The 27,834-nt window shown below is 34.0% G+C and overlaps 1 protein-coding gene across 1 annotated transcript in view; it reads left to right on the top strand.

Annotated features, from left to right (window-relative positions):
• The first annotated feature begins 16,936 nt into the window (after positions 1–16,936).
• The window catches only part of LOC150101049 (phosphatase and actin regulator 2-like), a 305,287-nt gene continuing 294,389 nt past the window's right edge, over positions 16,937–27,834 (top strand). Inside the window, exon 1 of the mRNA XM_090401166.1 lies at positions 16,937–16,952. The gene's annotated coding sequence lies outside the window, so the exon portion shown is untranslated. The remainder of the gene's footprint in view (positions 16,953–27,834) is intronic.

Raw genomic sequence — 27,834 nt, 5'->3', positions numbered from 1 at the left:
TTGGAAGTGTGGTGAAGAACGTCCTGACGTTGTATTTTTTAAGGACCTTAACCAATTTGTTAGAGACTATGCTAATGTAAGGGATGGAGATGCTACCTTTAAAATTAATATTTTCTGTGGTACACTGCCTAGGAGGAACCAGAAGAAATTCTTAATCGTTTTTTCGGAGTATCCATTTTGTTTAAAGATAAGAAAGAGGTGATTTATTTCTTTTTGGAGTTCATCTGGTTCATTCAAAAGAGAGCGTGCTCCGTGTCCTAAGGTGGATATGGTTCCAAGCTTCTGTGGTGGGAAATGATGAGAATGACTATGTAGATATCTATTGGTATGAGTGGGTTTTCTATATGTATATATATATATATATATTTCAATGTTTTAGGGATTAGTGACAATTAATTAGTGACATTTTAATATATATATATATATATCCAATATTGATGAACTGTATATAAATAACCGTATCTTTGGGCCCGGTGCTACACTACATGTAAATTATAGGAAAGCTCAGCACGTGAGCGCCATCTATATCGGAACTTTCATGTGCAAGAAGCGCTACCAACTGGTTCCAATAAATCAAAACAAATGTACATTTCATGCTTATAAAAAAAAAAAACACCAACTAATAATTGTAAATAACTATAGCGGAGACGCCACTGTGGCGGCAGCGCATTTGTCCTTGTCTGTAGCAATTGGCGAAAGATCATTTACCACGTGAAAATTAATTAAAATTATATGATATCAAGCATGACAAAAGAAAGGCTTCAACTCCCATTACTGTGAAGAATGATGCCTGCGAAGAATACAGATTTTGCAAAACTAATAACTGGACTGGCTCGTTTATAGGTACAGAAATGGCATTAAAATGCATTCATTTTTGTAATTATTATTGTTAAATAAGGTAAATATAAATTAAATATAATACATTATAAACAAACTATAATTTATTTATTATTTGTTAAAATTATATAAAAAAAGAATAATAATTTATAAAAAATTAAAATAAAATTATTTCTCAAATGATTCTTCTGCCAATACTAACGTAATAAAAGATCTTACTCATCAAACTTTTACTCATTACTAATTCCTCTCCTTTCTTTTTCATTAGCTTTTCAACTTCACTTCCTTTACATATTTCCTTTCCCTTTTCTGAATTCTTCATCTTAATAATCGCCTTATACCGACCTTAGCTATTCTGCTGCAGTAAAAAAGATCAGGTGAGCATTTTTTTATTCATGAACTTTTGAACTAAATTAAAAAATTAAATGTGTTCTAGCTGACTACTCCGCAAAGTTTATTATGATAATCATTGTAAACATTTAGCCATTATAAAGGCAATATGCCTTTATAACGCTAATACTACTACTACTAATAATAATACTAATACTAATAATAAATAAATAAATAAATAAATAAATAAATAAATCTGGTTTCTTCGTTTGGTGCTGCTATCTAGCGGTAACATTTTTTGTATATAAAGTGATAAAAAATGAATTTAATCATTTTTATGAAAAAAAAAATTAAAACTGCGTAATATGCCTCTTTATTTAATTTAAAAAAATTGACCCCCTTAGTAAATGAATTCATTTCTTGAACAGAAGAACAAAATGTCATCATATGTAATGTTACTACATAATTTTAAAGTGACATGTTACAAATTTTTCGATTGGTGGCACTGTTGGCTTGAGCTGCCATCTAGCGATTTAATTAGAAACACATTTTTAAATTGCGATTGTGAACAACGATTTCTGAGACAGCCATTGAAATATGTATGAAATGTTTTGAATCTCAGAAAAGCATGAGAAATAAAAGAAAAGAAAAATGCATATATATATATATATATATATATATATATATATATATATAAATCGATTAATTTATCAATGGTTATTATCAAGCTCATCTTTTGAAATCTTTCATCTTCATTATGTTCTATTTGTGTCGTTTATCACCACTGAAAAAAAAAAAAGAAACTTAATGGATTTATAAATTTTTATAAATCGATTCGTTAATGATAATTAGTAAATTTCCCTTGAAAGAACGCCAGAAAACTATTTCTTAAATAAAAAGTATTCAAATATGTCTGTTTGGTCCTTTATTTTGTTCGTTTATTTTTAATGTTTTATTATTGCAGGGAGGGAAAAAGAGTAAAAACAATGTAAAGTGTCCTGTGTTACTCTAAGATCGCCTGAGCATAGTATTAATGTTATCAATTCTAACCGCCGATCTTGATTCTTTTGTATATAATATAAGATCACTACGCGATATCGCAAAGGCGGGCGCATAGAAGTTCTGTGCAATGGAACTATTACTTCTTTATGTCAACTTAAACTACGAGTATCGTTGGCATTAATATTTTTATTTCATTGGTAGGTTTTGCAGATTTCCTATGCACATTCGATTACTTCACGTCTGTCTTCATCGAGCAATAATCCGTGGTACTTACAGTTCCTTAAGCTCCACAACCTGCAAGTATCATTTGCTTTCGTAACCATTCTTTTAGAAGAGAATTAATGTTGATAGTCTTGTGCCAGCTATCTCTGATGGCTACCGGTGGAGAATGAACTGCCCACTCAGTTTCCAAAAGTTAGATAGGACTAAAACGGCCTCGCTTACTCCCTATACGAGAACATTCTGCTGGCCAGTTTGGCGAATGAAAAACACATACGAAGGGCTTCATGTGTTCATTCTTCGTATTTTGAAAGGGATTCGAACTCAGATCCGAACCAAAAGACATCGTTGAAATTGATTGAGCTACGGAAGCCCTCCTAAATAATTAGCTATGAAATGTAATTCTTCCCAGTTCATTTCTTGGTATATTCTGGCTGTGCATTCTATACTATATTTCGAAGTATTAAATTTTGGTGCTTCAGAAAATTAACAATAAATAGAATGAAAACGAAACAAACAAAGAAAGAAGATAGATTGAATAATGAAAAGGGGGTTAGTAACGAGTTCGATTACATGTAATCTTTAATAATCTTTTTACACAGCGGGTCAGACCACTCTACCAGCAGTAAATCTCTTCAAGCAAGAGAAGTAAATAAGCAATTGCATTTTCCATCGTATACGCCATTTCAGAAAGTTCTGCATGAGTTGGATAGTAGAATTTAAATCAGAGGAGATGTGGCAGCTAAAGATATACATTGGAACTTACTGTGTCATGCTGAAAATTTGATTTGTCATACCGTTTGTCTCTCACATGTCGCATCCACATATGACACCCACAAAGACAAGCGAAAAAAAATATATATATGTACATATAATGCAGCACGCACGCACGCACACGCACACACACACACACACACACACACACACACACACACACACACACACACACACACACACACACACACACACACACACACACACACACACACACACACACACACACACACACACACACACACACACAGAGAGAGAGAGAAGAGTAGAGTAGAGTACAGAAATATCTCCTACGTCCTTTTTTTTCAACCAATTCCAGCCGAGTCTTTTTTTATTATAAATATAAAAAAATAAAGCAAATAAATAAATAAATGCCTTAACCCATTTTCATAGGGAGTTGGCGAATTTCCTTTCTTCTTTTATTGGAAACTTGCAAGCAACCTGTCATCACCAAAATGTAATAAGAATAATAAATACTCGTCTGTTCTTCTTGTGACGTCTTTTCCATTACTATTTATGATTTTCCGTTATGCTAGCATGACTTGCAATGGGATTACATGATGAAAATATTTCAGTCGCTTTAAATATTATTTCTCTTTAAGATGAAACACAGCTTTTTCGATTACCAATGATGCGTGCGTAATTAAATTCTTCATTGCTGAGTCTTACGTAACTTAGAACATTAGAAATGTTAAAACATTGACGTTATATAAACATCTGTCAGAGACTGCAGTGCTGCAGTATCATAGTTATTATAATAACTATCTAACAATTATATAAATAAATAAATACAAGGCGCCAATAGAGGAGAAAGAAATAAAATATTGCAAAAATGAAGAATTAAACGAAGCAAAAGAATACAGAAGATTACATCAAATATACAGGTCAGGAGCAGCTAAAGCTAGAAGCGCAGCGTGTTATGTCTGTTAATTGTGTGTGTTCCTCAGGTCGACTTGTCTGTTCGGTGGAATGAAAACTCTCCGGGAGAATTAATCCCACCATGTCCATATAAGACCAACTATCTCATCTTCTATTGAAAAGTCCTTATAAATGTGCTTCCTCCTTATAAAGGTCACTGACCGGATTTGACCTCAGTTCATTTTAATCGAAGAGCATCGTCGATACCAACTACACGTATTTGTGTGTGTGTCAGTCCAGCAAATATTCTCTGAAACTAAATTACGTTAGGCTAGAAATCTCTCTCTCCTTCCCGATCATTTCCTATTCAGTCTATCAAAGAAGCGATTCATTTTTCCACACCCTACTTAGGGAATACGTAAGTAAAGGCATGCTTCTTAACATGACTGCTATGAATCGGTGCTTTATACGAGATACTTTTGTTGGTCCTTTTTCCCTATGAAGCTTATCCACAGATTTCTCTGCTCAACAAAATCATTTTAGCGAGGAGCTTCCTTCCTCTTGAAGTCTTTGCATATATGAGCAGAGCATTCATAACTTCCTTATTTCAGTCAAAATTATATTCGCAACAACAAACACAAAGTAAGGATATTTCCCCTGTTGTGTTATGTTGCTTGAATAACTCTCTCTCTCTTTAGGGATGATCGAAATACTGATGTTGTTTACCATGTGCAAATGACCAGAAATAGCAGAGAAAACATTTACGATTCCATGGATTCCCAGGGAGTTCTTTTTTTTTCTTCTTTCTTTCCCGTCGTATATCCAGCCATTTTTGACATGGAAAAGTTGAACAGTAAACTTTTTTGTTACTTAACGTAGCTTTCAGCCAAAACACTTTTTATAGTTTAATGCTGAGCATAAAAAAAATAATCCTATTTTTTAGAACTATGTTTAGGAGAATTATTATTGCTTTACTAGAGTAAAACATTGCGTAACCGCTGTAAAAGCATACATTTTAATTAAACGGGAAGAAAATAGACTAGACCAGCGGTTACTAAATCCCTGATCGCGTTCCGCATGCGGCACGAGAGCTTGTTGATTGCAGCTCTCGAGGCAATTTTGGTTTTATTGGGCTTATCATAAAAGACGAAAATTCATGACACATGTACAGTATAATATTCTTCGCACATAAATACATGTATTATATGTCTATTTAATCGTATATTATTTTATACATTATATTCTTATATTCTATATTTATATTTAATTATTTTTTATAATTATTTTTTTTTAGAAAATATCATACGGCTCGCGAATGCCTGAAAATCATTCTATGGTACTATACACATCATATATCGTGACAGCCTTATTATTATTATTATTATTATTATTATTATTATTATTATTATTATTATTATTATTATTATTATTAAATATTTGTTGTATGTGTAAATATTTTAGCAATCAATAAAAGATATCATTAAAAAATAAATTATTATTATTATTATTATTATTAATATTCCAGTTTGAGTAATTTAGTAATTTAGTTAGTAAAGATGAAATACTCTCGTTGGAAAGACTTGGTTCTAATCCCGTCTTGGACGTAAAGAACCTTTATAATGGATTTTCAGCTGAAGATGAGTTATCTAATCTCATATCTGTTTACGAAAAAGCCTGAAGTCGCTTGTGAAAATTTCATAGTTGGTCTCTAGAGCAGAGGTTTCAAAGTATATCTAACCCTTAGCCCACGATACTAGTTGTAATGTACCATAGACAAATAGCCTTTTGTGGGTAGAATTCACATCAAACAACAACAAGAAGAAGAAAAAAGAAGTTGGCAGGGATTTTTCATCCAATAAAACAGACAAATCAACTAGCAGAACACAATTAACAAACCTGTTTTAGTCGCTTCGAAATTAATTCAAAATAACTTAATCTCGTAACTTCTATTTATGTTTTCACGTTCTCGTATGTCACTGACTTAAGCAAACTTAATGCACTGTCTTTAAGACTGTTTAAAGAATTGTATTAAAATTACTTATTAAAATAATTTAAAATAAGTTCCAGTTTTTAAGTTATTTAATAGGTGACATTTGAAGACATTTCTAGAATAAAAATTCGATTTTATTAGTTGAATTTAAATTTAAAATGTTTTTATATGAAAAATATATACGTATAATAATATCAACTACTGCCGTTTTTCTTATGTTGACCATCTATGTTTTATTATCTAATTTCTGTACGTTGATATAAGTACAGAAATTAGAAGTGGGTTGTAAAAAACGAATGTCTTTATAAAAATGCGTACGTCACAGGTAGATGGGTCCCTTATTTCGTAAGCTGTTTTACATAATGTTTTCCACGTAAATTGCTAATTACTAGACTTAAATAACAACTGACACTGGTCTGCACAGTCGACTCCTAATACTGACATAAATATCGCAGGGGGGGGGGGTAAAAAAAATAATAGTGCTCACTGTACCTTACTCAGCATTGTCGTCCAGAAAGCTCACCCTCATATTTGTGGATGACCTCATCAGAATCCGGTAACAGTATCAAAGATCCTTGAACTGTGACGGAAATTATTATAGTCTAAGAAATTAAAATGAGCTTCTCCAAGGACATAAGGTATAACCTGATGCGTACGCAGAGAGATTACTTGCAAAAATCCACAACAGTTACCGAACATGAAAACATGAACTGATAATCTTTTATATTCATGTGTATATCATTTCAATGCTTTTATGTAAAAGAAGCACTTGTTAATACGGCATTTGGATTAAAATAAATGTTCGTTTGAGCTTAAATAAAATAATTTAGCATTCTTTCTTTCTTTCTTTTTTTCTTCTTATTTTAATATTAATTAAGTGATGATATCCTGAATACAGCTGTATATTCCCACTAAACACAGAGCTCTTTATCGTTTCCTGGTTGTTTTGCAAGTCACTTCAATATTTGCCAATCATTGCTTTATTTTTTAACCCAAAAGAACTTTTCTACGTACTTTGTACCAAATTCAATTTCCGTAACACTTTTTGCCCGTCTAGATTCACGGAAGGCCGTTTCAGATTTTTTTTTTCTAATATAAATTTTATTTTATTTATTTTTATTTTTTAAAATTTTCTGTCTTATAAAGTTATTTAAGTTATTAAAATTCATCGATTAAGTTAAAAATCAGCGTTAGAATAATTCATCGCAAGAAAATATAATTAAATTATAAATAATATATAATTAATTACTGTGCAAACTATAATATAATTAATTATAAAATTGCAAAATATAATTAATTACTATGTAATATAAGGTATAATTCGTTCGCATATTTTGAAGGAAAAAAAAAACATGCAGTCACTATTCCATAAATTATTCCATAGAAAGAGATGTTATACTCATTAGTAACTATTTTATTTTGAATGAATAAATGGTTTGTTTTGTTTGTACAGCATTCCCATCCAGGAAATTTGAGAATCTTTGATACACTAGCATAAAAACGTGAGTGCAATCGTTTCTGACTATATTTCAAAAAATATTCTGAAAAAACTAAAGCTAATTATTATTATTATTACGGGTATCTCCATGGAGTCAGAAGACTCGTCGAGGGAGATCCACACAAATCAGTTATTCACAAACCTATCCTTGAACTCATTCACTGTCAGGGCACTCACTGCTTCTGGCAATCCATTCCAATCATTCACCGCTCTCCAAGCAAAAAAAAATCTAGCCCGCGCACCCTTACTTCCTTACTAACTACACGCCTACACAACTTCCAGGGGTGACCTTTAAATCACTCTCTACTAGTCAAGTATTTTTTTTTTTGTCAGTCTTATAGGACCCTTTAGAAACGTATGTCTATCATGTCTCCCCTTTATACACACGCAAATTCTGTCCTCACAGGGAACTTTCCATGGATCTACCACCAGCTTGGTCACTCTTCTCTGAATCCATATCCTTATCAGGATATGGATTCAGAGAATATAATAACCTTCCTGTCTACTTGTCAGTGTATAATTTCAGAAAGTATAATAACCTTCCTGTCTACTTGTCAGTGTGTTCTTCAACATTCAAGTGATCCTATGGGCTATACTGCCAACTGTTGCAATATGCTCTCTGAACTTGAACTCTCTGTCCGCCATAACACCCAGATCTCTAGCTTCATCAATTTCCTGCAATCCACTGCTATCAGTGTAATTCAGAGCATGTAATCTCTTTATCCCCGAAATTCATAACCTTACATTTTGTAACATTAAATTGATAACTATTATCCTTTGTCCACGCTGCCAATCTATTTAAATCATATTGCAAAATGTAAACATCACCTTTATCAACTATTGCTCTCTCCAGCTTAGTATCATTAACAAATAACGGAATATTCCCCTTAACCATTCCCTATATCATTAATATACAAATTAAACAGAGGTGGCTCCAGTGGAGAGAAACTCCACTAGTTATTCCAGTTCTTCTAGATTCCATTTCACCATATACTACCTTCTGACCTAACAGTCAGCTATCCATGTCACCAGCCTCATACAATTCCTATTTGTTTCAACTTATACAACAGTTTTTCATGGCATATTCTGTCAGATACCTTTGCAGAATATATTAGTGCCTTGGTGTAGTCATGTTTTTTATTCAATTCCGTTGTCACTCTATTATAAAATGTGAGCAAATTACAAAGGCAGAACCTATCTTTTACAAAGCCCTGCTGCCCACAGAAGAGTATTTTATTGCTATCCACTCATTCCTGAATTCTACCCATAACCGACTTTTCCAATACTTTAACCACCACTCCTGAAATACTAATCTCTGTCTGTAATTGGCTACTTCTGTCTTGGAATCACCTTTATGTAACGGAACTATTTCATCCGCTTTCCACTCCTTGGAACATTTCCAGAACTAAGACTTTGATATTGATTGATATGTAATCGCTGAGTGCATCCTTACCCTTAACAACGAGCTTTTGCATTAAAACGTACAAATATACTGGAAGCGATCGTACTGGCAATGTAATGCGAGTCTGCTCTTTCAGAAAAAGCGAACAGTATACATAATCACCAAATACATTTCAAAGTCGATATATATGCTACCGTACATAAAATTTTATTCCTTAGATTCATGTCGCAGTCTTTTCACTTACGGTATATACAACCGAGTAACGAAGATCATCATGGACTTTTTGCTAAATCACGGAATTTCATGTTCATTAAAATGCCAAGAAAAAGAAAAAGAATGCGTATTAATATCATGCATATTAATACTTTGCAATCGGTCTTCGATTTACGACGAACATTCCTTAACACTTTCACTGAATACCTCCTCACTTTCGCAACCCATAGAACAGGATGTCATAGGTGTCCTCAATTATTTAAGAAATCCATTTGCACAGGTGAGATAACCATTAGACTTTTGGAATAATATGATATTCTGCTATATGATATCGTGGGGTGAAGTGACGGCAGTGTATGAATAGTGTTTAGAAGAAGCTCCTGAAAATTTATGCTCAGAGGCTTTGAGGGAACCTTACAAGAAACTGGTGATAAGGCAGTATATAAACAAACTGAATGTTAGTTTCAAGTACTGAAACTAGAACGCAATGACTCATTCTATTCATTAACTGTATAATCGTTGTTAAACTCTCCTTGCCTGTATATCGTTCGTCGCATTAATTTGATAATGTCATAATTATCCCAACTTGGATTTGACCTTGAAATGGTCTTCACTGTCACTCACACTGAAGTAACTAAAGAGGAATCTGGCTCTTCAGTTTTAACGTTGTTGAAGAAACCCTTTCGATGCAGAATGGGTTTTAGTATTTCTCGAGAAACCTTTAGGTTTTTCTAGAAATACTAAATTCATGGAATATAACGACAACATTAAGCAAACATGGACTACATTAAGCAAACATTAAGCTCAACGAATTAGTAACCCGAAAAAAGAAAACTTCAGCACAAGATTTTATTGCAAAAAGCTTCGGTCAGGACACAAACCAAGAGGAACTAGCAGACTTATTCAACCATGCTTTCACAAACAACATCACACAACTCAAAAAAGACAAACTGCCAACGATCAACAAAAAACTACCAACACAAAGTCAACAACAAACGATGTGTTTTCCACCCATAACAAAACAGGAACTGAAAGAAGCACTCCTAAAACTAAAACCAAAGACCACTCCAGGAATAGACAAAATAAGACTCACAGACCTTAAACACACTTTGAACAAATAAATTCAGTACTTTTGAAACTCGTGAACATAATATTCGACACAGCCATTATTCCACAACAACTAAAAACTGCAGTAATTACACCAATATACAAACACGGCAAAAGAAACGATACTCAGAACTACAGACCAATAGCTACCCTACCAGTCATCTCAAAAATTCTAGAAAAAATAACACACGCCAGACTACAGAACTATTTACAGAAGTACAACATCATCTCACAAAACCAATACGGCTTTCAGAAAACAAAAAGCACCATTTTTCGCCCTTGCTGGTGTCTTGACCGTTTGGTGTTGGGTCTGCTCTTCTCGGACGAGCGGTTCTATCTCGCCTCGTGATGGATCCAAGATGTTCAATAAAGGCAGCCGTAGTTCCCGTATACGTGACCGCTGAGACAGCGATGTGGAATAGGATAACCGGCAACAGACCCAGACCAGCATGGAAAGATCACCAACCGTGCTGAAGGGGCAGACAAGACGAACACAATGTATGACCACGTGCGTAAAGGTAATTCTACGATGTTCCAGACCCAGTTTCAAGGAAGGAGAACCTAGCACTGTATGCAGAATGTGGACTATCTTGGTAACGTAAAGTTTTATTCACCTTTGTGTAAAAAGAGAAGCATGCTGTGAAATAATTGTAAATTGCAGTTAAGTATTAAGAGTGAACAGACATTCTAGTAAGGAACTTTAGGTGATTAGCGTTAACTGCAAAGCTCTATTGGTAACTTTGTCTCAGATTGTGAATTAGGTAGAGTGTGATAATCGTGATTTTTAACTTTTAACATAGCTTGATAGGATAAATTGGGAAGATTAGAATTTTGATAAATGTATTGTGTACAGTCAAATGAGTGGAGTCTTAAAGGGAGCTTATGTTAGATTTCCAATTAAGTTCTAAATATCAATAATAGCGCCGCACATGAGTATGACTTTAATCTAATAGTGAGAATGAATGTAACTATGTACAATTCTGTGATTTTAATAAAATGTGCTTTATGTTTTAACCTAAAAAAAAAGTATGCAAAGCATCCGGAACAGTAAAAAGTTCCAAAGAAGTTTATTCTTCTTAGATGGTTGACAACAGTCCAGAAAGAATGCCTTTTGAGTGCGAGCACGTTTTTCATATTTTTTTTTTTTTCATATTCAAATTCTGACTTTTGAACTGCCAGGTATTTAGTATTCGCAATGTTTTTATATCAGTACTTCAATAACTTATCCTGACGCCATTCCTTCAGAAATGCGGTATGAAATAATTTCATATGAACGGTTATAGTTGTATAACTAAACGAAAACGAATTTTCAAGAAGGACATCTCAGCCATGTCTCCTTACGTGAATGTGAAACAATTAACTCTCCCCCTTCAGCTGAACATTTGTTAGTTTCCAAATCTGAAACAGGACTCTTTCTCAACATAAATGACAACATTCTTGTATTTTTGCAATTTTTTTCTCTTCTTATACCGAATCATATAAAGCAGAGGACTGTTCTGAGATACTTGTGGTATGTTTTTTTGTGACTTTGGACGCTTTTTTGGAATTAAAGTTTTGGTATGTAGCAAGAATTTAAATCGAAACGAAGGGAAATATTTCAGAGCAAATGTTTTGAATTACAAAACAGAAGCAATAATTCAACCAGTAAAAGAAGAGCAAAAATTACGAAGATCATCTCATTTCGTTCTGCTAGTTTCAAACAACAAGAGGCTGAGAACAGTTGCGAAAATGTGTTGCACAGAATGAAAATCTGCATCGGTTTGTGATCAGATTTAACTGAGGAAGAAAGGTAGAATTACAGAGGAAAAGATCCAGGGTGATGGAAGAGTTAAAAGTCTTATTAGAAATTTTGATCAGCACATAGTCTACTATATTATTTGTATAAGGTTATTGCTGACAGCAGTTACTTCAGCATTTCTTCCAGCTGAACAAGTCCATGTGGAGAAATAGAACTGATGAAAGATTTCTTACTTTAAATACCCCCAAAGAGGACGATTTCGCATTCGGATAGCTGGGTAGAGTCGTTTAGACTTCGAGGAAAGAAATTCAAAGAGATCATCTGGGTAATTTGTAGTCAGGAGCAATACAGGCAGGAAATGAACTCTACGAGATTTTGAAATCTTATTAGAGCAAAAATTCTATTTTAAGGATTCGTGGAAAATGGGATTTGAAAAGCCAGGACATCGGAAGTTGGATTTCAGTTGGGAAGAATAAATATGGTTTGTAGATGAAGTGAATTCAATTGAGTTGAAATTCAGACTATGTATAAATTAAGTGGACTGGAATTTTATGTACTGACGCGCTTTCGTTCTTTTATTTTTTTATCATTCATTTATTTTATTTATTTGTTAATTGATTTTTGCGTTGCCAACGCTCCACTTCTCTTTATTTCGATAGCCCTATGTTAACTCATGAGCATATGAGGACAGTTTCATCAAAAACTGCTTTTAGTCCTCTATTTGGGCTCATAACAGGCTGTCATCAAAATCATTTCCGAAACAAAACAGGAGTTTCTAAATGAATCACTGTTAAGTTTGGCCCGGTAAACATTCTGGTGACGACCTGTTAGATTTCTATGCTGCCGCAGAGATTTAAAAAAATGTGTAATGATATATATATATACTAGGGGGTACTCCCCCCCCCCGGTGCCCAACTCCCCTCGAGTTCCGGGCTGGTAAGCCGGTAAGCTGATAAGACAAAAAACGTGGCATAAAAACGTTTCAAATTTCGGCTTATCTTTTTATATATAGAGAGTAGATATATAAATGAATTATTTTCAATTCGTTTTTTACAAGGTCCGGAAATCCCGCTCTAGAGACCAAACATAAAACTTTTTCAAGTTACTTCAGACCTCCAGTAAGCAGGGCGATTAAATTCATCTCCCACCTAAATATCACCTCTAAAAATCTATCTTTCGGCCTCCCCTTTTTCTTTTTCCTGGTATCTTCCCTTCTAATACGTTTATAATCCATTCGTTGTCTCCATATGTGTCCCAGAAATTTCATCCTTCTTTCAATGATTGTCTTCAACAATACTTACATAGCTTCTTCATTTGTTTTTCTTTCTCTCCCATTTATTCCTCTTAATACTCTCCAACCCTACATTTCAAATGCTTCAATTCTATTCCAGTCTTCTGCTGTTATAATAAATAAATTTCACAACCATATAAAAATATGCACCAAACAAATGATTTTATAAATCTTTCCCTTATGTTTTTACTTATCTTATTTGTAATAAATTATTTCTTTTCTTCTTTAATATTTCTTCTTCGGATTTTTAATTTAAATCTTCCCTCTTTTTGAATAGTTCCTCCCAGATATAGGAACGATTTTATTTGTTCAATATTCTCACCTCTAATCACTATGTTATCTATCTTATTTTGTTTCTTTGAACCTGTCATCATTATTTTATGTTTACTGCATTTATTTTAAGTCCATAATCAGATAAAACATCATCCATCCTAGATAATATCTGTTTTAAATGTTGTTCATTCCCAGTTAATACAGCTCTATCATCGGCAAAGCAGTAGGGCCGTACTTATGTACGAGACTCTAGCTGAGAGCCCCGAAAAATTAGGGACAATTTAAAGGTCCTAAACAATGAGGGAGGGGACCTGGAGCTCTTCAGCATCTTGGGCCCCGCCCGCCTCCGAAAAAAGTGCATGTACGGGTCTGCATATAAGATGTATTTGCACTTCACTTACAGTTATTCCATTCATTTCTTCTTTTATTAATTTCACTGCATTTCCTACATACAGGTTGAAAAGTAATGGTTACAATGCAAAACCTTTGTCTTATATTTTACTTTATTTCTGCAGTTACTTCATTTTCCTGTATTCGTATCTTTATTTTCAGGCTGGTATACAATTTCTTAATTCGTCTTCATGTCTCCAATCTGTTCCAGTTTCTTTCATCATTTGAAAAAAGCTTGCTTGTTACATTGTACATTATCGAATACCTTTTCGAATTCTATATGTAGCAATTCTAATGTAGCATTATTTACTTCAGTTCTTCGGTCTATCATTGTTCTTAAGGCTAGTATTCCTTCTCTAGTTCCTTCACCATTCTGGAATTTTAACTGATCTTCATCTAAATAACATACGCTATATTTAGTATGGTCTTTGAGGCATGATTGAGTAAACTTACGTCAGCACAAGGCTCGGGTGTGCAGAAAAGATGTGATAATTTCGAATTTCTTCAAAACCACTGATATTCTCTTCTTATATATCATAAAAGAAAAAGAACCAATTATTACAATATGATAAGACATGGGGTTAAAGAGTTTTAAGATATGCTCTTTCTTGTGGCTATATCAGTTGCTTGAATCATTTTTGTTATAGGTGTTTATCAGAACGCTTGAGTTCCCCTCACTCGTAACATTCAATAATTTTTAGTTTTTTGCATTCCTTTTTTTGAGTATTGTTTTCATCAAACGTTCATCGAAATCAAATACTTCCTGTCTCTTGATAATTTCGCCTAATCACTTTAACCTAGGCTTCTTTTGTTGCATCTTCCATATTTTTTAGAACTTCTTCAGCGGGTATTTCATCTGTTTCTACAGTTTAAATTTCTTCATCCCGTATCTCAACTATATATGCTGATTTGATAATTTCATTATTCATATTTTTTCTGCTATATAAGTCTTCAAAATACTCCTTATATCTCTCTCTCTGCTATCTCTTTGTTACCAGTAAATAATTTTCATTTTTTGTGTCGTATAATTTAACTTTTTATTTTGGGATTTTAGCTGTAGATTCCGCAGTTGTAGTTTTTTAAATCATAACACTTAGTCTGCTGATCTTTTGGTTATTTCCTTAATGTCCATCCAGTCTTTCTTACTGTTCTCAAGCATGCAATCTGTTACTTTTCTAAATTTAGTTTTTATGAGATGTTCAGTAGTTCAATATTCTATTTTCTCTTCCTTATTCTATGTATCTTTTTTTTATGTTTTATTCTACATTTTACAATAAGGAGTGAGCGGTGACTCTATTTCAGCTCATGGGTAGCTAAGGGACTTGAGTTGGTTTTTATATCTCATCTTGACTAGTAGGTAATCAATCTGGCATAGTGCAGCATGTCCTGGTGATGTAAAGCGTCTTCGTTTTGGTACTTCAGAAAGCGTATTTCCAACGGTAAGGCCATGCTGTTTGCAAAAATCTAACAATCGTTCTCCTCTTACATTCTTCCTGCCTAGTCTAAATAGTCTAGTTCCTTTGTATTCACTGTCCTCTCCAACCACTGTATTATAATTAAAGTCGCCCATTATAATTAAATTATCTTAATCTTTAACCGATGTTATTAGTTTCTCCAGTTGCTCATAGGCCTCTTCTATCTCAAGATCTTTCTAATTATTTTGTTGTCATGTATATTTGAAAAAAAACTTTCCTTTGTAGCTCCACACCTTTTTCTCCTCTACTATAGATGATTCTGTAGTTTCCAGTCCAATAATCGCCACTACCTATCTATTTGGTTTCACTAAATCTAGAATTCCTACATTTTTTTCCTTGCTTGTTCTTTCAGCTATTTTAATTTTCGTACTTTCAACACTGATCTCACATTTCAAGTTCCATTCTGCATTAGTATTTCTTTACATCTTTTCATTCCTCATCTACTTTTCCTCCCTAAATATATATACAGAGAGAGCCCAGAAATTGTTTTTCAAGCCATTTCACCTCTCCTGTAAAAGGGTAGTGGCAGCAGTAGTCTCACATTGGCGAAGAATTCCTCTACGATTTGAAGAGACTTTCGTCAACATTCACGCCGCAGTAGTATTCACCACAGCCTATAAATTGAAATGCTATTCACTTGGCCAAGCTGCCATGAAATTTCCTTTACTGTTTTTAAGTAGAAAGCCCATTGATTTTTATAAACATTTTCTTGTTTGGGTTATATGAAAACATCATTCGTTCGGTATTTAATACTTAGTTGGAATACTAACACCGTCCTACGCGAACTGTTCTTAAAGTACTGCTGGTGCCTTTTTTTTTTTTTTTTTTTTTATTATTAACTTACTTTTATTAATAAGAAATTTTCACACACTTCTGAAATGGACTTCTTGGTAGCAGTTTTTAAATAATGGCTTCAAGCTATCTATTATCTTTTTTTTCATAACAGTGCAGTCATCATGCTCAAGTGAATGTAAACGGAAACAGCGTTCGGTGACATCGAGCCACGCGATGCGATGTCACGGAAAGGATGAATCATATTGTCGCCTTTAAACCGAAGCAAGTATACTCACATATTTCCTACCACTGTTGTCATTATTATTATTTTATTTATTTATTTGCGGTGTATAAAATTGATTTATTGTGTTAATATCAATTCTATATTGGTGGATTAGTAAGCTCACCATTCAACTCTCTTTGGCTATCTCAAATTAATAAATAATCTTTACGCTGTTTACGTATATCTTGCTACGTGATTTGGTCGGTAGAGGGATCTGCTAACCTACAGTAGTTGTAGCTAATTAGTCAGAAAAAAAAAGTTGCGTACGAATTGCATTTAGTTGATGTGTTCCTCGTCATGTCTCGAAGGTGAGCATTCTACGTGTAATCTTTCTTATGCACTAGTAAACTTCGAGGACACAAGACTTAAACTTTTATTTCTTTTTCTAAACCTCTTTTATTATGTTACTTTATTAAATCTGTTTACTGATCGAAAAGTTTAGGACATAAAAAAAATTTCAACTTCCTCTCCTAACTTGAGAAAATACATACAAAGAAGGTAAGTTACTCTCATACTAAGGTGGGTGGTTTTTCTTCCCCCCCCCACGAAGCCAACTTATTGACACGCATCTAAAACACTTAATGAAATCGTTTGATATTAGTTACGTGGGTAATAATAACTTGACGATCCCATGTAATTGTAAAAAAAAAACCAAACAAACATGAGGTCTCCTTGTTACTGCTGGTTATTATCATTCGTTAATGATGCTTGTCAGATTCAGAATGACATTATCTGAAGATACTTTGGACAGTATACGAAAGAAGGGACAGGGAAGGAAGATTACTTTGCTATTTTACATATATAGAATTATCTTGAAAGGTTTCGGCTTATAATAGGCTGCATGTATGCGGCTTCTGCATAATCGCTGCATCACCCTCCAGTATTTGTATTTTTCTTGTTCAAATAACAAGTAACTTTTTTTTCATTAGTCATTCTGAAATTGCGATACAGTACAATAGCGCAGACATTTCTGTTTGTCATCAAAAAAAAAAAAAAAAAAAAAAATTCGCATAAAATTAATTATTTTACATGAATTTTTAAAACCCAAATAAGCATTTATTTAGAGTATATTATGCATTCTTTAATTGATATTTAATAACAACAAACCTCACAAAGCCGGTCATTTAGTACTTCACTTCACAGGAGACAAAAAAAAAAATATATATATATAATAAATAAAATAAAATAAAAAATAAAATAAAAAAGCAAAATGTGGGGAATATTATTAATATCTTAAAAATTGTCATAGTTGCTAGTAGCGCAACTGTATATCAAACAACCAGCAGGTCAGAAACAAGTATTGTACAGAAAAACTAAGTCTCAGTATGAAAAGAAACTGACTCTGTAAGCTAAAGACAACCAACAAGAATTCTATCGATATTCTGCAAGTAAAAGAATAAATGAATATGAAAGAATAATTCTACTGAATGCAGATGGTGTGAGGATGACAGATGCCGAAGAGGTTGTTCACCCAATGAGCTCTGTTTTTGCTAAAAGCTATCAACCTTGCGTATGCAACACTGAGCTCACTTCTTCAGTGGATGAAGAAACTCAGGTGTATGAGGAGGAGCTATCAGAGTTGTTGCATAAACTGAATAAGAATTTAGCAATAGGGGCTGATGGGATATCACCACGAGTTTTGAAGATTTTGGAAAATATGGTCGGGGCTCGCATTCAGAAATGGGTTGACAGACAATCCTTACTTTGCAATGATACAGCACGGGTTCACTAAGGAAAAGTCATGTTTTAGCAACTTGCTCACATTCTATACTAATGTTAACATTGAGCTAGACAAGGGGAATAGATACACCACGATACTTTTCGATTTTACTAAGGCTTTTGGCGGATTACAGCATGGAAGATTGTTACATAATTTGGTAATATGGGTTTGGATTATAAAATATTAGCGTGGATAAGAGGATGGCTGACTGACAGATATAAAAAAAGTGATATACTGGGATGTAACCAGTGATGTACCACAAGGATCAGTCCTTGGTCGACTGTTATTCAATCTGTACATTAATGACACTGGGAAAGATTTGAGAGGCGACATACAGTTATTTGCTGGTGATGCAAAGATAGGGGGTAATCAGGAATGCTGCTGATATTCAGTACTTGCAGAATGATTTGAATAGGCTAGAATTGTAGCATAGGAAAATGGGTGTCAGTTCAATGTAAATGTAAAGTCATGCAATTTGGCGTGCTTAAATATCCAATGTCGTATTATATTGGTGGAATTATGCTGGAAGAAACTGATCAGGTTAGGGATCTTTTATTGCTAGTAGACAGGAAGTTAAAGTTCAAGGGGTCATGTAGCAAAGATTGCAAATACAACTCATAAGATAATTGCAATGCTGAGACGATCTTTGACATATAAAGATAAGAATGTCATTTTATCTCTTTACAAGGCCTTGATAAGACCTCACTTGAACTATTGTGCGCAGGTCTGGTCTCCTGGTTTCTGTTGTGATTTTAATACAGTGGAGAGCATGCAAAGGGGAGTGGAATACTGATTAGTAAACAGGAGAAAGAGGGATGATATGGCTTACAAACTTCTGAAAGGGTCATACAGGATTTCAGTTGATGGAATTTTTTAATTTTTTTAAATTTTTTTTTTTATGGAGGGTGAGGAAAGGTATCCTTGGAAGCTGAGAATGAATATTGCTAAGAATGGGGTACGGTTTTGATCTTTCTCTTATAGAGCGGTGGGTAGATTGCCATTGGATGTTGTGTGCAAGCAGTGTGAATGAATTCAAGTACAAGTATGATTATTGGTTCGTGTAGTATGTGGCTTCCCTCGATGAGTCCCTGACTCCCCAGAGGTCTCTCTTAATAATAACAATAATAATAAGAAATTATTATTATTATTATTATTATTATTATTATTATTATTATTATTATTATTATTATTATTATTATTATTATACAAAGAGGGCGCTGTGTAGGCATACGAACGGTCGCACGATGATATCGCTGCCCCAGTTTTTTTATAGTTTTTAAAGTGGTTCCAACTCCTGTTTTAAGTTGAAAGTGCTACCAAGTAACCCTACTTATCACTCTGAAGACAGTGATATAAAATTCAACGAGATCGGCTAAGAAGAAACCAAATTTTGAAGTGTTGAAAAGGGAACAGAGAGGACCGTGGTCAACAACGAGCGAAGAACAAAGGACGTCGCCATCTTTATAATCACGCCTCACTGCCTAAGGGAAGAAAGGTGAGTCATGAAGTGTATCAAATGCCTGGAGGAGTTATCGTCCAACGGAAATAATATAACTTGTACGAAATGCAGTAGGATTCTACACTTAAAATGTGCCGGCTTTTCAGAAACAACCGGGCAACATAAATATGAACCCGATGTAACACGTGAGGAATGGAGGTGTGTAATCTGCATGAGGAACAAAGAAACGCACGCAAACCTACGATGCAGCCGATTATACCGGAGGCAAAATCAGATGACGAACTGAACAGACAAAAAAACGCAGGTGAGCCCTATAACTTAAACTCTTTAAGTATACTAATAGAAAACGGTCTAGTGACTATAAAAGCCAGCTTAGTAGATCTTGTGCAAGAACTCTTTAAGAAACAGAACGAACAAATAACAAAAAAATCTAGCGAATATGAAAATTTGGTAAAACATAATAATTTAGCAGTTATAGAAGTGTTGCAAACGGTAAAAGACATTAAAATGAGCATTAACGCACTAAAAGACAGGCAACACAATTTGATGAAAGAGACATCCGAACTCCGTCAAGAACTTCATTCTCTAAAACTACAATACGAACGTTTAAGTCAGCAACAACATAAAAAAGATCTTGTCATAAACGGTCTTCCTGAAACTGCACCTACAGAAAACCTCAGAGACGTGGTTTTAAAATTAGGCCATGTAATTGATATATCCTTACAGCTTAACGACATTCAGACCGTCAATCGGATTCCTAGGAAGAGCAAAAACCAAGGCTTCCCACGACCTGCACCAGTCATAATTCGTCTTAAGAGCAAGTCCACAAGAGACAATCTCATAAAAGCCAGCAGGCAGAAAAAACCAGTTGCCAAGGACTTGAACGCACAGCAAGACAATACACCAATCTTCCTATCCGAATATTTAACACCATTCAACCAGAATCTGTTGTACCAAACAAGAAAAGCAAAAATGGAAAAAAATTACCAATATTTGTGGACCAGAGATGCCAAGATATTCATAAGGAAGTCACAAACTTCAAAGCCGATACAAATTAAAAGCACAGAAGACATAGAAAGGCTGCCACTGTGAAGAAAAAAGCCTCCTAAATAGTTCAAAAAGAAGCCCACAATAAAAAAAGAACGTGAACCATCAAGACAGATGCAATAACACAGGATATATCTGCAATTTCACTTTGATCCGACCTTTCAGATCATTCATTTGACCTCCCAAAGATCTGCCTACTTCCAACACAGCAACTAAATCAATAACAAATATATGTATATATATATATAACCAGTATCACCCTCAGATAAGCTAATTACAAAGCTTCGAGGGTGCAGTTGAGTTGCATCCCAGTAATAGTATTTATCTAACATTACTCACTCAACATTCTGTAATGAATTCTAGTAGTAAACAGAAAATGTGATAGTAATACTTCAGTTATATATTTAAGTTCAAAATTATATATTTAACTTACAATTTAAATTTAAAAAAAATATTATTATGTAAACTGCAACATAAGTAATATTGTTTAACTTGTGAGTCATTAATAATAAACACGATTACTATGATTATTATTGATGGTAATAATACACACTTTTTACTCTTGTGTCAATGAAAAATTCTGCAAATGATAATGATATTAAGAGTAATTATAATTCTTACTGAACCATTTTGCAAGAAAAAGATGCATTGTTGCCTAAATATTAGTATATTCATGTAATTATTTAAGAGATAATAAACTATAAATAAATAAAAAAATAAAAAAAAATTAAAAAAAATAAACCTTATAAGCAAATGCAGAAATTTGTATGAATAATCACTCTTTCTCAAAATCCATTACTCAAAAATTCCATGTAATCTACATTGTTAATATTAGAAGAACGTGTTGTAAATATAGATGCAAGAAATTATTATTATGAAAATTTTAATTGAAATGCAATGTAGAAATTGTATCACATATGTAGCACTTAGTGCTGAATTTTGTAAAAATTACAAGTTGGAATGTCACTAAAGATGATTATTGTAATTGTGTAAATATTTTAGAAATCAATAAAAAAAATATATTATTATTATTATTATTATTATTATGTACATTATTAATAACATAATAATATTATGTACGTATATATATGCCCATATAGCAAATTGACCAGGATGACTAGAATACTCTTCTCCTATCTTGCAAATACTGATATCGTCAGTAAAACATCTCTAGTAGAGCAGTAAAGTATGTAATAGACGGCATTGTCCATGAAGCAACAGCCTCAATTCCAAGAAAACATCATCTCGATTTCCATTCTATCGAAAGTATCTCTGGAACCGAGATTGCCAAGTAGCCAAAAAAGATAAACACAGAGTGCGGAGTATATTTCGTAGATATCCCCACCATATCAAACCTAATAGCTTTTAAGCGTCCTCGGGCTAAAATATGTAATGTGAAACGTCAGAATTACAAACAGTCTTGGATCCAATTTACTCAGCTCAAACAAGCAGTGCAAAATTGTATGGGATAAAATCAGGAAAATTCAAGGTAGATACTGAATACACCGATTGTCTACCTTACACCATAATGGGCGTGTTGTTTCTGATCCCGAAGCTATTGCAGATATTTTTGGTGAGAAGTTTGCCAGAATCTCAGCAACTGATTCATATCTTCCTGAATTTTTAATATTGAAAGAGTAATAAGAAAAACAGCTGCTAAACTTTTCTATTAATGGTCTTCAGCCGTACAATCGTCCATTGGTTAAGGAGGAACTAGTAAAAGATATTTTTTTTACTAGTGCAGTAACGTCTGTGTAGCTCAGTGGAAGTGGTGTTTGCACTCATCAGTACTAAACTGCCCGAAGAAAGAGCGTCACGAGTTTGGTTTTAGTCACCGACTAGAGGAACTTTTTCTAATCCTTTTTTCGACCGGTTCCCGAGTAAGTTGATCTCTAGCACGGCAAACGAGTTGTTTCTCCTGTAAACTACAGAAAACCGACCGTAGAACCCACACTATTTTTAGACATTAAAAATATTGTGTTGAGGTAAGGTACACGAGAGGGCCGCAAGTTAGCCGTCTCTTCACTGCGTGCCGCTTAATTAGTGATAGCCTTGGGCCAGCTATCTCTGATTGGCTACCAGTGGAGATTGAACTGCCCACTCAGTCTCCAAAAATTAGATACGCATAAAACGGCCTCGTCTACTCTGGCTGATTTTTTAGTAATGAAGTAGGTGTTGATGACATCCCTTATGAAATAATTAAACATCTTCCATCATTTTATGTAAATTTCCTCTTAATATACAACAAAATAATTGCAGAAGACTTTCCAGATTCTTGACATAATTCAGTTGTCATTGCCGTCCCTCAAAACAGGAAAGGATACAACACAAATAAATAATCATTGATCGATTGCTCTGATTAGTTGTCTTTGTAATATATTGGAGAAAATGGTTAATGCTAGACCTCTGGTATTGAGAAAGCAGCCATCTTCTATACAATAGGCAAAATGTCTTTCGTAGACGTCACTCAACTTTGGACCATTTAGTCCGTTTAGAAACTTGTATAAGAGGCGCATTTCTGAAGCAAGAACATCTGGTTTCAGTGATCTTTGATATGGAAAAACTTTATGACACAGCCTGCAGATATGGAATATTAAAAGACCTCTATAAGGAGAGGAGGGGACATTCTGCAAATGATATCGGATGACTTAAATCCAGTTAGTGTTTAGACCTATGATCAGTGCAATCACTAAGCAGGTGCAACGGGTGCATAGGTTCAGGACCCAGGACGAAGGGGACCTGAAATGGGGAATCAAAAAATAATCAGTATTATATTTTCATTTTCAAATTTTAAATTTTGCCGCCTTGGGGGCCGATTCCGTAACGTTGTTAGTTAAAGTTAAAAATTCAACGATCTGTTCTGTTATACGAGTATTTTTTGTTTTTTTTTCTTTTTCAAAAAAAAAAAAAAACGGGGAAAAATAAAATCTTGCACAGGGTTCATGAAAAGCCAGTTATGGCACTGCCTGCGATTGTAGTACTAGTAACAGTATTTCATGTGGCAGTGAATTTGAAACCATTTGGTGCGAAGTGGAATCTAACAAGATTAATTACATAGTACAGTGTTGTTACAGAACTGGTGGATCAGTTGCTAGTGATGAACAAATGCATCACCAGATAGAGACGGTGGGTGCGAAAAGAGTAAACATAATGGGAGACTTCATTTACTCAAATATTAATTGGGCAGAAGTAAAATTTCATTAGAAGAATGAAACTGAATTTATTGAGCTGTTGCGAGACAAATTCCTCAAGCAGCGTGTGACACAAGGAACTCGAGGTCAAAGAGTGCTAAATTTGATTATAGTATTGAGGGTGTTTGAGGTTAAAAACGTAACTTAAATGATGCAATATCATAATGTATCGAGAGTTCGAAGAATAAATAGGATAGGAGTTAAATGGATGTATAATCTTATTAAGCAAGAGATTTTTAGGAAACGGATGATGTGGAGGGAATACTGTGTGCATTAGGATGATGTATGTTATTAAAATTATAAGCAACGGGCTAGAATAGTCACAACTGTTGTATGGAAAGCTGAGAATGAAAAGCAACTGAGTCTGTAATCTAAAGACAACCCACAAGAATAATATCGATATGCTGCAAGTAAAAGAAAGAATGAATATGAAAGCATAACTTTTGAATGCAGATGGTGTCAAGGTGACTGATGTAGAGGTTGATCAACTAATGAGTGTGCATTTTGCTAAAAGCTATCAAACCTGGTGTATGCAACATTGAGTTCACTACTACCTCTTCACTGAATGAAGAAACTCAAGTGTATCAAGAGGAGGTATTAGAATTGTTTTACAGACTGAATGAGAATTCAGCAATAAGGACTGATGGAATATCAGTACAAATGCTAAAAGAGTGTTCAGCTGAACTTGCTGTTCTTTTGAGTAGTGGTATGGTATTCCCATTGCACAAGGGTAGTGCAAAGACCGATGTATCCAACTAACGATCGATCAGTATCTCAGGAGTGGTGGAAGATTTCGGAAAAATTGGTCAGGGCTTGCAATCAGAATGGGTGGGCAATGAATCTCTACTTTGCTATAAACAGCATAGGTTTATTAAGGGAAATTAATGCTTTAGCAAATTGCTCATATTCTATAATAATGTTGTAATTAAACTAGATAAGGGAAATGGATACACCATGATACTTCTGGATTTTGTTAAGGCTTTTGACAGAATACATAATGGTAGACTGTAGCATAAATTGGAGAATATGGGTTTGGATTATAAAATATTAGCGTAGATAAGAGGATGTCTGACAGACAGATATCAAAAAAGTGGTATAAAGGGGATGTGAATCTCAAAATTTAAGGAAACTGGCAGTATACCACAAAGATTATTCCTTGGTCCACTATCATTCAGTCTGTACATTAAAGTTACTGAGAAGGATTTGACAGGCGACATACAGCTATTTGCTGATGATGCAAAGATAGGTAGGGTAATCATGAATGCTGCTAATATGTAGTATTTCCACAGTGATTTGAATAGCAATTATTAAGATATTTGCAATGCTGAAACAAACTTTGACATGTAAAGATAAGGATGTCATTCTATCTCTTTACAAGGCCTTAATAAGACCTCACTTGAACTATTGTGCACAGGTAGGGTTCTGGTTTCCGTTGTGTTTCTGATATAGTGGAGAGAGTGAAAAGGAGAGTGTTAAAATGATATCAGGGTTGTGGAATACTGATTATGAAGACATTGTGAATTTGTAGACCGCAGAGACTAGCAAACAGAAGAAAGGAGGGTGGTATGATTCAGACTTACAAATTTCTGAAAGGATCATACAAGAATTCAGTTGATGGGATTTTTTACATTATGGATGGTGGGAAAGGACAAGAAGGCATTCTTGGAAGCTGGAATAAATGCCGCTAAGAAGGGGTGAGGGCCCGATTTTTCTCTTGTAGGGTGATGCCTGATTGGAATGGATTGGCATTGTATTTGTGTGTGCAGGTAGTGTGAATGATTTCAATAATAAGTATAACATCTGGAACACATGGTATGGAGTCTTCCTCAATGAGTCCCTGACTCTGTAGAGGTCTCTTAATAATAATAATAATTTTTTTGTTATTTATTTATTTATTTTTTATTTATTTTTATTATTTTTTATTTTTTTTTGTTCTTTCAAATATTTACATATGTATAATGATCATCTATTCAGTATATTATTTTACAAGGTTCAGCACTTTGTGCTACATATAATGAGATTTAAACAGTTTTTTTTATATAACAATCATAATAATAATTTACAGTTATATTGTTCAGAGTTACATAAGTTGTATAATATTACATGTTGTGGTTTACTATTTTTTTTTTTCAAGTTTGAAAAGGTGTGATTGTACAACAGTATTTACACATATGCAATCTGAATATTATGTGTCCTTATTTTCACAAACATACGGTGTAAACTCATGATTTACTTTTAAAATATTTTTTTTTTTTTACATTGCATACATTTGTTACAGTTATTATATACATTATATACATTTGTTACAATTATTATATACATTACATTCATTTGTTTACGTATGATACATTACTTACATTTGTTTACATGTGATATTTACATTACGTACATTGGTTTACATATAGTACATACATTGGTTTTCTTGATACGTACATTTCATGCATTTCGTTACATATGATACATCTTGGATGAGAACTAATTTTTTTTCCTTTCATCCTCGAAGCTTAAATGTAAGCTTATCTGAGGATGACACCAGTTGGTTATTATGTATTGTTTTTTTTTTTTTGCTGTGTTAGGATGTTACGGAATCTATGATTGAGAAATTCGCGCGCGCGCACTCACACGCACACGCACGCACGCACACACGCGCGCGCGCGCTCACCCCCCCCACAATAAATTGGAATATACTGATGCGTCGCTGAACTGGAAGCCTGAGCGAATATATTGTGTTTCATTAAGTTTGTATGGTATTTTGGGTGCGTGTTTCTTGTTCGTAGTATGTCCTTAGAGCTCTGTTCAGGCTATTGTAGTTTGTAAGGTTTCTGTATTCAAAAGGTAATTTGTTTATCATGTCTGGGATGTAGAAGTTTCGCGTGGCCTTTCCGTGGTGATTATTGTATTTATATGTGATATAATTAGTGGTCTGAGGTCTTGTTATACGGTATGTATTTCTAACTGTTCCTGTAGTTGGCATCGAAATAATGTTTTAGCAAGGCAGCATAGTGACATAAATGTTTTGCTGTCAGTATTTTGTGTTCTGCCATTGCAATGTTTATAAGGTCGTGATTTTCTCTTTGTTCCCAAAAGATCAGTTTTGTCATTTTGTACTATAGCGACATTAATCTATTTAATTTGTAGAGTGCACAGAAAGCATACGTTGTTATAGCGTATCTTAGTATATTTTGGCATAGTGCTTTGTATATTAGTGTTTTTAGGCGTATGGGAACTATGTCTTTTAATCTGTAGAGTTTTCCACTTATTGTTCGGAGTTTGTTGTGTAGATGTTTTATATGGCTATTCCAGTTCATATCTGCATCGAGGTAAATTCCAAGGTATCGTATTGTTTCAACCTGAGTGATTGTAGTGGTTTTTGCTGTTCTGTGTGTTTTTTGTGTTGGAAAGTGGATGTTGGATGGTTATATATTTGTTATCAACTGGTCGAGTCAGTGGATTTTTGAATATCATTAATTTTGTCTTTTCTGAGTTTAGGCGTATGGAGTTTTTCGTGAGCCAGTCTATGATCAGATTTATATCATGTTGCATATTTGTCTGGGCTATGCTTGCGTTATTATGGATGGATATTATTGCTGTATCGTCTGCGTACTGGAATATCTTACCTTTGAGTGGTAACTGATTAATATCGTGCGTGTAAATGTTGAATAGAGTTGGGGAGAGTACAGCTCCCTGTGGCACTCCACAGGTTACTGGTAGCTCTCTGCTTCGGTTTGATCCGATACGTGTGATATGCTTTCTATTTTGCAGGTAGTTTGTAAACCACCTGTGAAGAGGCCCGTCTGTTCCAACATGCCTCAGCTTTTCTAACAAGGTTTGATGTGTAAGTGTATGGAATGCTTTGGTTAGATCTATAAAGACTACCACGGCTATTTTGTTTTTGTCTAAGGCGGTATTAATTACGTCTGTAAAGTCTTCCAAGAGAGATGTTGTTCCCTTATTTTTCTGAAA

Source organism: Typopeltis vanoorti, chromosome 12, assembly GCF_054136105.1.
Source record: "Typopeltis vanoorti isolate ZY-2024b chromosome 12, IOZ_Tvanoo_1.0, whole genome shotgun sequence".
NCBI lineage: Eukaryota > Metazoa > Arthropoda > Arachnida > Uropygi > Thelyphonidae > Typopeltis > Typopeltis vanoorti.
Note: the sequence above shows the minus strand (reverse complement) of the source record. Positions and strands in the feature narration are given on the sequence as shown.